A 10,027-nucleotide genomic window follows, 5' to 3' on the forward strand; every position below is an offset into this window, starting at 1 on the left:
GCTAAAATCCCACAGCATCCAGATAGAACACAAACCTTGGAATCTAAAGTCAGGATTTTAGTATCACCATGCCACACCTCGGCTGTAAAATAGTTAAACTTAAATCTTCTTTGTTTTCGTCTTTAAAATCTATAAAATAAGGGCTAATAATGTTAGTCCTACTTGTGTAACTATAGCATCTTGAGAATCTAACATTATAGTTTTGCCCTTTGCAAAGTATAAAATGCTATAAGTATTCAGCAAACATTCACCGTGTCCTCTGTCCAGCATTCAACCTTAACCACTCCAAAATTATTTCCTTGCTTGAGTATTGCAAACTTGTATCTCCTCCCAGACTGCTCATTTGCTGTTTTTGTTTTTGTTTTGTCTCTGACTCCCCTTCTTCTCAAATTAAAAATATCAGGGTTCCTCATAGCTCTATTCTCAGCATCCTTTTCTTCTCCTTCTATATTCTGTCCCTTAAAGATCTAATGCACTTTCAAGACGCCATTCAGTAGTCATATATAGACCATTTACAATGGAGCAGACACTGTGGTAGGTCCTCTGGGATACTGAGATGGGTAGGACACCATTGTCCTTCCTTCAGAGATCACTTTTACCTCCTGGAGTGGTGCCATATAATGAACATGTGAGCTGTATTTTAGTAGAATTTCGCTGCCCCAACCTCCTACCCAGGGAAGCAGCTTGAGGTTGAGAGCCCCATCCCTTCAGAGGCAGATTAAGGCTGGGCCACTCACTGACCCTCATCTAACTTACTCAAGTGTTGGTCTGCACCTGTCAGAGCTCTGCCCAAGAGGGGTGTTTCAGTTTGCTAAAGCTGCCAAAATTGAATATACCAGAAATTGACTGGTTTTTCAAAGGGGATTTATTTTACAAATTTACAGTTCTAAGGCCATGAAAATGTCTGAATTAAAGCATCAATGAGATGATACCTGAGCTCTAAAGAAAGGCCGCCACCATCAGGAACACCTCTGTCAGCTGGGAAGGCATATGGCTAGCATCTGCTAGTCCTTGCTCCGTGTTCATTGCTTTTAGCTTCTGATTTTGTTGGCTTTTTCTCTGCTTCAGTAGCATCTCAGGGTGTTTCTCCCTCTCAATATCTGTGAGTCCTCTATTAGCTTCACTGGGGCAAACTCTGGATTTCATCTTTTAGCTTAGCATATACCCGGGGCATTTTCTGTCTTCAAGTGTCTATGCTTTCCCCAAAGTGTCTCCTTAAAGGATTCCAGTAAGCAGATTAAGATCCACCTTAAACGGTTGGGGTCACATCTCCGTGGAAGCAACTTACGCAGAAGGTCTCACCCAACAATAGGTCTGCCCCCACGAGATTGGATTAGAAGAATATGACTTTTCTGGGGTACATAACAGTTTCAAATCAGCACAGAGGGTTATGATGACCAGCCCTATCAGCTCTACCTAGAGTTTGAAATGGAGCCTATATACAGGATTTGTCAGTTGGTATTGAGAGGAGTCCCACGCCGACATGCAGAAAGAAGAAGAAATACCATGAAAGCAAAACCATCCAGGCCCCATGAGAGGAGTAAACAAAGAAGCTGATACTCAGAACTTCCTCAGATTTCCAACAGCTTTCCAATTCCACTTTTTATAACTTATAAATATGACTTTTTATAACTTTCCCCTTTTGCTTAAAGTAGATGATGACCTAAGTGAATTTATGTTAAGTAAAGAAAAGGAACCTAATCCAGGGGAACAAATGTGAAGCAAATAATTAAAATTCAAAGTGATTTCTGTTACATGCTACTACATGGATGAACCTTGAAGATATCATGCTTAGTGAAATAAGTTAGACACAGAGGGACAGATATTGTATGAATCCATTTATATAAATTAGATAGAATATGCAATCATAGAAGCAAAAAGGAGACTATAGGTTACCAATAAGTGATGGGAGGTGGAAGGGATAATAGGAAATTAATGCATAATGGATGTAGAGTTTGTGCTTGGGGTGATAGGAAAGTTCTGGTAATGGATGGTGGTGAAGTAGCAAAACATTGTGAATGTGATTAATCCCCTTGAATTTTATGCTTGGGAGTGGTTGATATGGGAAAGTTCATGCCTGTTTGGGAATTCTGATTTGAGAAAGTTCACATCTGTAAATAGGTGTCCACTACTTACAAAAAGAGAGAGAGTGAAGAGACAATAACAAATAAATGAAATACATGATCCTGGACTGGATCTAAAAATGGAGGAGAAAATGCCTGAAAGAACATTATTGGGACACATGAAAAATTTAAATATAGACTGTAAACATTCTATCAATATTAAATTTCTTGAATTTGGTAACTATACCTAAGGTGTTCACATAAGTGAATATCCTTGTTCTTAGGGAATGATGGAAGTATTATGTTCAAGGAGCATAGTGTATTCAACCTCTCTCAAATGTTTAGAAAATGGATAGATGAATAGATAGATATACACACATAGAAAGGGATAGATACATAGACACATGGATACATAGATACTTAAAAAGATACATAGTCAGATGTATAAAAAGAATGATGTGGCAAGATGTTAAAACTTGGTGTATCTACTGTGAGCCAGTGAATGTATACTTCAGGTGGTTTGTATATGTGATTATGTCTCAAAAAAACTGCATTTAAAAAAAGTTAGTGTATCTAGAGATCTGAGTGGGGGTATGTTCAAGTTCTGTGTATGGATTTTGTATCATTTTTGCAACTTTCCTGTACATTGTAAGTATTTCAAATTAAAAACACTTTAAAAAAATCAAATAGACTTCTAGCCTCGTTTTGGAGCAGCTAGAAAGAAAAATCTGATATAGGGCAATGGTAACCCGTAGCACACTCTGAAATCTGTTCTGTAACTACTTGTTGAAGTGTACTTTGAAAATCATTCTTTTTTCTTTGTATGTATGTTATATTTAGCAATAAAAAAGTTTAAAAAATCAATTAGATGATCATATGGTAAGAATGTTTGTTTGTATGTTGTTATGTTTAATCAATAAAATAAATTTTAAAAAAATCAGCTAGAGGGCAGGCCATGGTGGCTCAGTGGCAGAGTTCTTGCCTGCAATGCCAGAGACCCGAGTTCTATTCCCGGTGCCTGACCATGCAAAAAGAAAAAGAAAAAAAAAATCAATTAGAGGCCTAGATATGAATGACTCCAGGGCTTATGCTCTTTCTGCATTCCTGGCTTTAAAATGGAACCAAGAGAGTTGAACCACCCAGAGAGCTTGGAGAGAAAAGCCCCAGAAGAAGCAAGCAAGGACTGGTAGAGACTGAAAGAGCCAGCACCTGAAAGCAAAAAAACCCAAGAGAGAAGGATCAGCAAACACCAGCCATGTGCTTTTCCATGTGACAGAGGAACATGGGATACCATTGGCCTTTATAGAGGAAAGGTAACTGTTCTAGTTTGCTAGCTGCCAGAATGCAACACACCAGAGACGGATTGACTTTTAATAAAAGGGGATTTATTTTGTTAGTTCTTCAGAGGAAAGGCAGCTAACTTTCCACTGAGGCTCTTTCTTACGTGGAAGGCACAGGATGGTCTCTGCTGGCCTTCTCTCCAGGCCCCTGGGTTCCAACAACTTTCCCCAGGGTGACTTCTTTCTCCATCTCCAAAGGCCTGGGCTGAGCTGCGAGTGCTGAGATGAGGAATGCCGAGCTGCTTAGCTGTGCTACCTTGTGCTCTCTCATTTAAGCACCAGCCAATTAAGTCAAATGTCACTCATTGCAGCAGACACGCCTCCTAGCTGACTGCAGATGTAATTAGCAACAGATGAGGTTCATGTACCATTGGCTTGTGTCCACAGCAACAAAACTAGGTATGCTCACCTGGCCAAGTTGACAACTGAATCTAACTAACACAGTAACAAATTCATATTTAATGACAAATTTTATTTTATTTAAAAAAAGTCAAGTTTGAAAGTATCCATATGAAAGAATAGCCTGAAAAACATTTCACACCAGTAGGTACCATCTGTTGAAACCTCTAGAATTATTATTTTTATTTATGCATGAATGATACAGTATTTATTGAGCACTACTACAAGGCACTGAAAGGCCAATGGTATCTCACGTTCCTCTGTCTGGGCTTTTCCTGTCTTTACCCTCATAAAGAACTCCAGTAAAGAATTAAGACCCACCTTGAATGGGCTGGTTCACATCTCGATTGAAACAACTAATTAAAAAACGCACCCACAATAGGTCTGCCCCCACAGGAGTGGATTAAAAGAATATTGCTTTGGTACAAGACAGCTCCAAACCAGCAAACTCACAGATTCAGTGGGTCAGGTATTCAGACAAGGCATAGCAGGGATGGCTTATCTCTGCTCCGAGATGTCTGCTGTCTCAGCTGGGAAGATTCAATAGTTGGGAGTGTCTCAATGGCTGGGAGTTGGGCTCATCTAGAGGCGTATTTACTCACACTAGTCTGGAGGTTGGTGCTGGGGCTTCGGCTGGGGTGGTTTGCCAGCACACCTAAATACTGCCTTCCCGGGTGACCTGAGCTGCATAGCATGGCAGCCTCAGGGTAATTAGACTTCTTTAGGCTCCAGGCTCCAAATGCTAGTGTTTCAGTAAGCAAGGTAAAAACTGTATTGCATTTTGTGGCCTAGTCTCAGGAGTCATACACTATCACTTCTGTTGCATTTTATTAGATGTAGATGAGTCACTAAGTCCAACTCAAATTCAAAGACGGGATATAGATCACACCTTTTAACAGGGGACATGTCAAATAATTTACAGGTATGTTTTAAAATGGCCACAGTTCAGGTTCAGAGTAATGAACTGGCTACTCTGTAGTAATTTGGTCACCTACCCTCGCCTTCTTCAGAGGGTATTGTACACACATATTCTCCCATTTATTACTTGGAACTAACAGAGAATTTCTCAATGTACTATTGAAGGAGTGTTTACCTTCTCTTTTCAGCTTATGAGGCCTCCACTGCATGTAAAAATAAATGGAGGTTTGTATGACTGTGAAGATTTCTCAATAAAAATATTTTTTAAATAAAAAAATAAATGGAGGTCTCTTGCCTCTGTCCTCTCCTGGGCACTTCCCCTCAGACACCAATGCTGCCACAAGCAGTGTTGATGGGCTGAAACCCTGTACACAAAACACCAGCGCTGTGTTCCTGGACCCTGTAATGAGCCAAGTCAGTCTATATTCTGAGCAAAAAAGGAGAACACCTTCCTTCTGTGTTGCTGTTTGTCACCTGGGCTCCGAAGCAGTATTAGCTTGCATTCTAAAGTCTTACAGACATTTAATTGAACACTTCTTTCAGGTTTTGCTCACCTAAATCCCTCTTTCCCCTAAGGTGTCCATGAGTTCACAGGAAGCTGGAAGACAAATCAGAGTGAGAGGCTTTGTCTCTCAGAACCATTGCTTCCCTTGATAATTGAGACACTAGAAGTCTTGCTGATGTGTCTGACCCTCTCTTCCCTGGAGATATTTGTTTCCAACTGGCTTTTCTGCATTCTGATAGATACTAGATAGTCCCATCCGTCTGCCAGACATGCCTTGCCAGGTCTAATCCTGCACTAATATGGTAAACTACTGGGAAACAAATAAATAGAAAGCATCTAAAATTCCAGCCAGGTTCAATGATGTATAGCTGAGTATAATTTAATATTTTCTTTATGAATGAAATTATCATCATGAATAATGTATCTTGCCTTGAGAAATAGAGGGCTGCGATCAGAATCTAAGCATGAATAGAGAATAGAATCACTGAGTTGATTAGCGCAGCCTTCTGCTGAGTGACATTCGGAATCTCCTCTGTGGAATCCAAGCTCTATTCAATACTTCAATCAAATTCAACTGCAACTATCTTTTTATCTGAAGTTGATTTGAAATCTTCCTCTTCATGACATCTATATTCTGGTTTAGTTTTGCCTTCTAAGAGAACACAGGACAAGTTGACTTCTTGTTCTGTGTAACTTCTTTCAAATATTTGAAGGGAGTTCCATTTCCTTTAGTTCTCACCTTGAAGCTTTTTCTCTTTTCTCTGTGTTCTCTTTCCAACATCCATCTTAAAACTTGGATCCATGAATTGAACACTGTTCCAGATTTGGTCAGACCAACAGGAGATAGTATCTCTACTTGCAATAACCTAGCGAACCATGCCTCTGTTAATGTAATAAAAGAGAAGGTAAGCAGCCTCATCACATTATTGGTGCACATGAAGCTTATGATCAACAACAACAAAAGTCCCTGTTTTTTTTTTTTCAATAAAATGCTATTATACTAGGTCTGGACTTTGAATCTGTCTTGCATCAGTCATCTCTCCCACTGAACTCACAATTCCCAGAGACTTTTTAATTCTTGCCCATGACCGAAAACCTTGCTTCTAGATTCATGAACTTTATTAGGTATTATATTTCTAATATTTACTAAAGGATATCTGGTTTAAACTATCCTTGGGTATGTCAATAGGAAATAGAGTTCTTTGAAATGTTGTTTGCTATCTAATACTTTTTGTACTAATTAAAAAAATTTTGCTTTTATTACAAGGTGCAATAAAGTGCATGCAATGCACTACCTTTGAGTAAGAAACAAGGGAAAACAAATCAAACAGAAAAAATATATAATATTTTATATAATTAAAATAGTAACTGATAAGGGATGAATAAGGTGGAGGGGTTATGATGGGAGTGAGGCTTCTCTGAGTATGTCTTTTAATATAGTTTTACTTATGAACCATGTAATAGTCCTACATATTCCAAACAAAACTAAATTAAATGAAAAGGGTGAAAAAAAGTGGCTCAGTTGCAAAATTCTTGCCTGTCATGCCAGAGACCCAGGACCGATTCCCAGAGCCTGCCCATGCCAAAAAAAAAAAAGGATGAAAAAATACAATGTGAGTTTAAATATAAATGAAACAAATTAGCTTAATTTTTAAAAACATAACGACATGCAAATATGAATATTCTTACCATATGATCATTCTATTCTTGATATATAATCAATAATTCACAATATCATCACATAGTTGTATATTCATCACCATGATCATTTCTTAGAACATTTGCATCAATTCAGAAAAAGAAATACAAAGAAAAAAGGAAAAAACTCATAATACATACCATACCCCTTATGACTCCCTCTCGTTGATTGCTAGTATTTCCATCTACCCAATGTATTTTAGCCTTTGTTTCCCCTATTTTTTTTCTATACCTCTTACCACTCACTTTCATTGATCACCAGCATTTCTATCTACTAAATTTATTTCAGCATTTGTTCCCCCTATTATTTATTTATTTTCAATCCATATGTTTTGCTCATCTGTCCATACCGTAGATAAAAGGAGCATCAGACACAAGGGTTTCACAATCACACAGTCACATTGCAAAAGCTATATCATTATACAATCATCTTGAAGACACATGGCTACTGGAACACAACTCTACATTTTCAGGCACTTCCCTCCAGCCTCTCCAATATACTGTAACTAAAAAGGTGATATCTATATAATACATAAGAATAACCTCCAGGATAACCTCTTGACTCTGTTTGAAATCTCTCAGCCACTGACACTTTATTTTGTCTCATTTCTGCATTCCCCCTTTTGGTCTAGGTTTCTCAATCCCTTGGTGCTGAGTACCAGCTCATTCTAGGATTTCTGTCCCATGTTGCCAGGAAGGTTTACATCCCTGGGAGTCATGTCGCACATAGAGAGGGGAGGGCAGTGAGTTTGCTTGTTGTATTGGCTAAGATAGAGAAGCCACATCTGAGCAACAAAAGAGGTTCTCTGGGGGTGATTTAGGCCTAATTTTAAGTAGGTTTAGCCTATCTTTTGGGTGGATAAGCTTTATATGAACAAACCCCAAGATTGAGGGCTCAGCTTATTGCTTTGGTTGTCCCCACTGCTTGTGAGAATATCAGGAATTCTCCACATGGGGAAGCTGAATTTTCCCCTTTTCTCAATGCTCCCCCAAGGGGACTTTGAAAATACTTTTTTATTCACTGTTCAAATCACTCTGGGATTTATTGGGGCATCACTCTGGACAAACCTACAAAATCTCATGTCCTACTCAAGTTTCCAAGTACTTACGGTGTTCAATTAAACTGTCCACATAAGTTATATTTGGAAATGCACTAGTGACATTATAAATTTTGTACCAAATAAGCATTTTTGCTTTAGTCTTACACATAAGTTAGAGTTTTAAAATATGAATTACCATCTATTTTCAACACCCTGCAATATTGATGTCCCTTTGTTCTTCCTCATGCAAAAGCATTTTTAATTAGCCTAATTTTATACCAATTTGATAACAAAATTGTATGAATAAATGATTAAACCGAGTAGACTTTTTTTTTTTTTTTTTTTGCGTGGGGAGGCACTGGAAATTGAACCCAGGGCTCACTTCATGGCAGGCAAGAAGTCTACCACTGAGCCACCATTGCACCAACCTAAATTGAGTAGATTTTGAATGTAGTGTTTCAGCTGTAGAGTATGGTGGATTTGGATTGTGTCAAATTTAGGTAAACTGGAACTGTCTCCCACCATTATACAAGACCTGCTCATCTACTCCTTAAATATAAACCCTGGGAAGCTCCAGAGCACACACCCTTCATCAAGAATGTAAGAAATGCATGTGTGTGTGGAAGCCAGCATGCATCCGTCTCCGTGGCACTCCTCTGTTAATCAGAAAAAAAGACGATAAGAACTGCTACCATTTCAATGGGATGCATGTTTAACTCTGTGGTGAAAGGTGCCAGCTTCTCCGGCAGGAGAATTTGTGATGGTAGTCTGAGGCAATGAGAGTCTGGTGTGTTTCTCAATCTCTGCTTATGAGTTCCAGCTCAGCCTCACAGATTTCAGTTTAACCTTGTTGCTTCCATTTCACCTCCCTCTTTCCTTCATGACTTTTTGCCTGAGGATTTTAGGTTCCAGCCCTAGACACAGAAACACTAACCTCATAAATTGTTCAACCTGCTCCACAATTGCAGTAAGATCAAATCCCTATACTAAATTCTTTATTATTTACATTTCCTAGTGCTTCTGCTTCTGATTACTGACCAGAATTTTTTTAAAAGAACAACACATTAATCTTTACCTTTATTTACAAGGTTTGCTACTGTTGGGCATTTTTGATTGTTGTTGGGAATCGAGGTTCTTACGGTGGAAGAAGGGAAACAAATACGGAACAGGAGAAGATGAAGAAGAACCTTGTTGTGCTGGATTTGAGTTGGTGGTAGCACTGAGTGCAGGATGCGCAAACACACACACACATTCTTAGCGCTTCCCACTGAAAAGGGCACTTAAGAGTAGCAATGAAATATCTGGTACCTGGATCTTGATTTCAAAATATCATTCTCCGCTAAAAGTAACCAGGGCCCCTTAGAAAAGTGGCTGATTCCAGGACTGGGGCAGGAAATACAGAAATTGAGCTTTCATAGAATGATCCTTGGTATATGTGGTAGGTTGAATTATGTACTGCAGATTAAAAAAAAAAACATGTTGTTTATCTTAATACATTGCTATGTGTGCTGGTTTGAAACTGTTAACATATCTGAGAAAAGTCAAGTCCTTTTCATCTTAATCCAGTTTTGCAGAGGCACGCATGGAATTTATTTATTTATTTTGTATGGGCAGGCACCAGGAATTGAACCCAGGTCAACGGCATGGCAGGCGAGAACTCTGCCTGCTGAGCCACCATGGCCCACCCAACCCATGTTATTTTAATCTTGATCCAATATCATAGGGTGGGAATTCTTGATTAGGTTGTTTCCATGGAGATAAGACACACCCAATGGCGGGTGTGACCTTTTGATTAGATTTAGATGTGACTCTGCCCATTCAAGGTGGGTCTTAATGAATTTACTGGAGTCTTTAAGAGACCTCACGGAGAGAGAAAGAGTTCACAACCGATGCAGACGCAGACATTTGGAGATGCCTGGAGACTGACCAGCTCAGAAAAGAGGCCACTAGAACCAGAAGCTGAAAGCAATAAAACCCGGGAGCAAAGGGCCAGCAGATGTTGCCATGAAGAATACAGACGCAATCGGCCTTTCTTCAATGAAAGTATGCTCTTTTGTTGATGCC

This window comes from Tamandua tetradactyla, chromosome 1 (genome assembly GCF_023851605.1).
Source record: "Tamandua tetradactyla isolate mTamTet1 chromosome 1, mTamTet1.pri, whole genome shotgun sequence".
NCBI classification, from domain to species: Eukaryota; Metazoa; Chordata; class Mammalia; order Pilosa; family Myrmecophagidae; genus Tamandua; species Tamandua tetradactyla.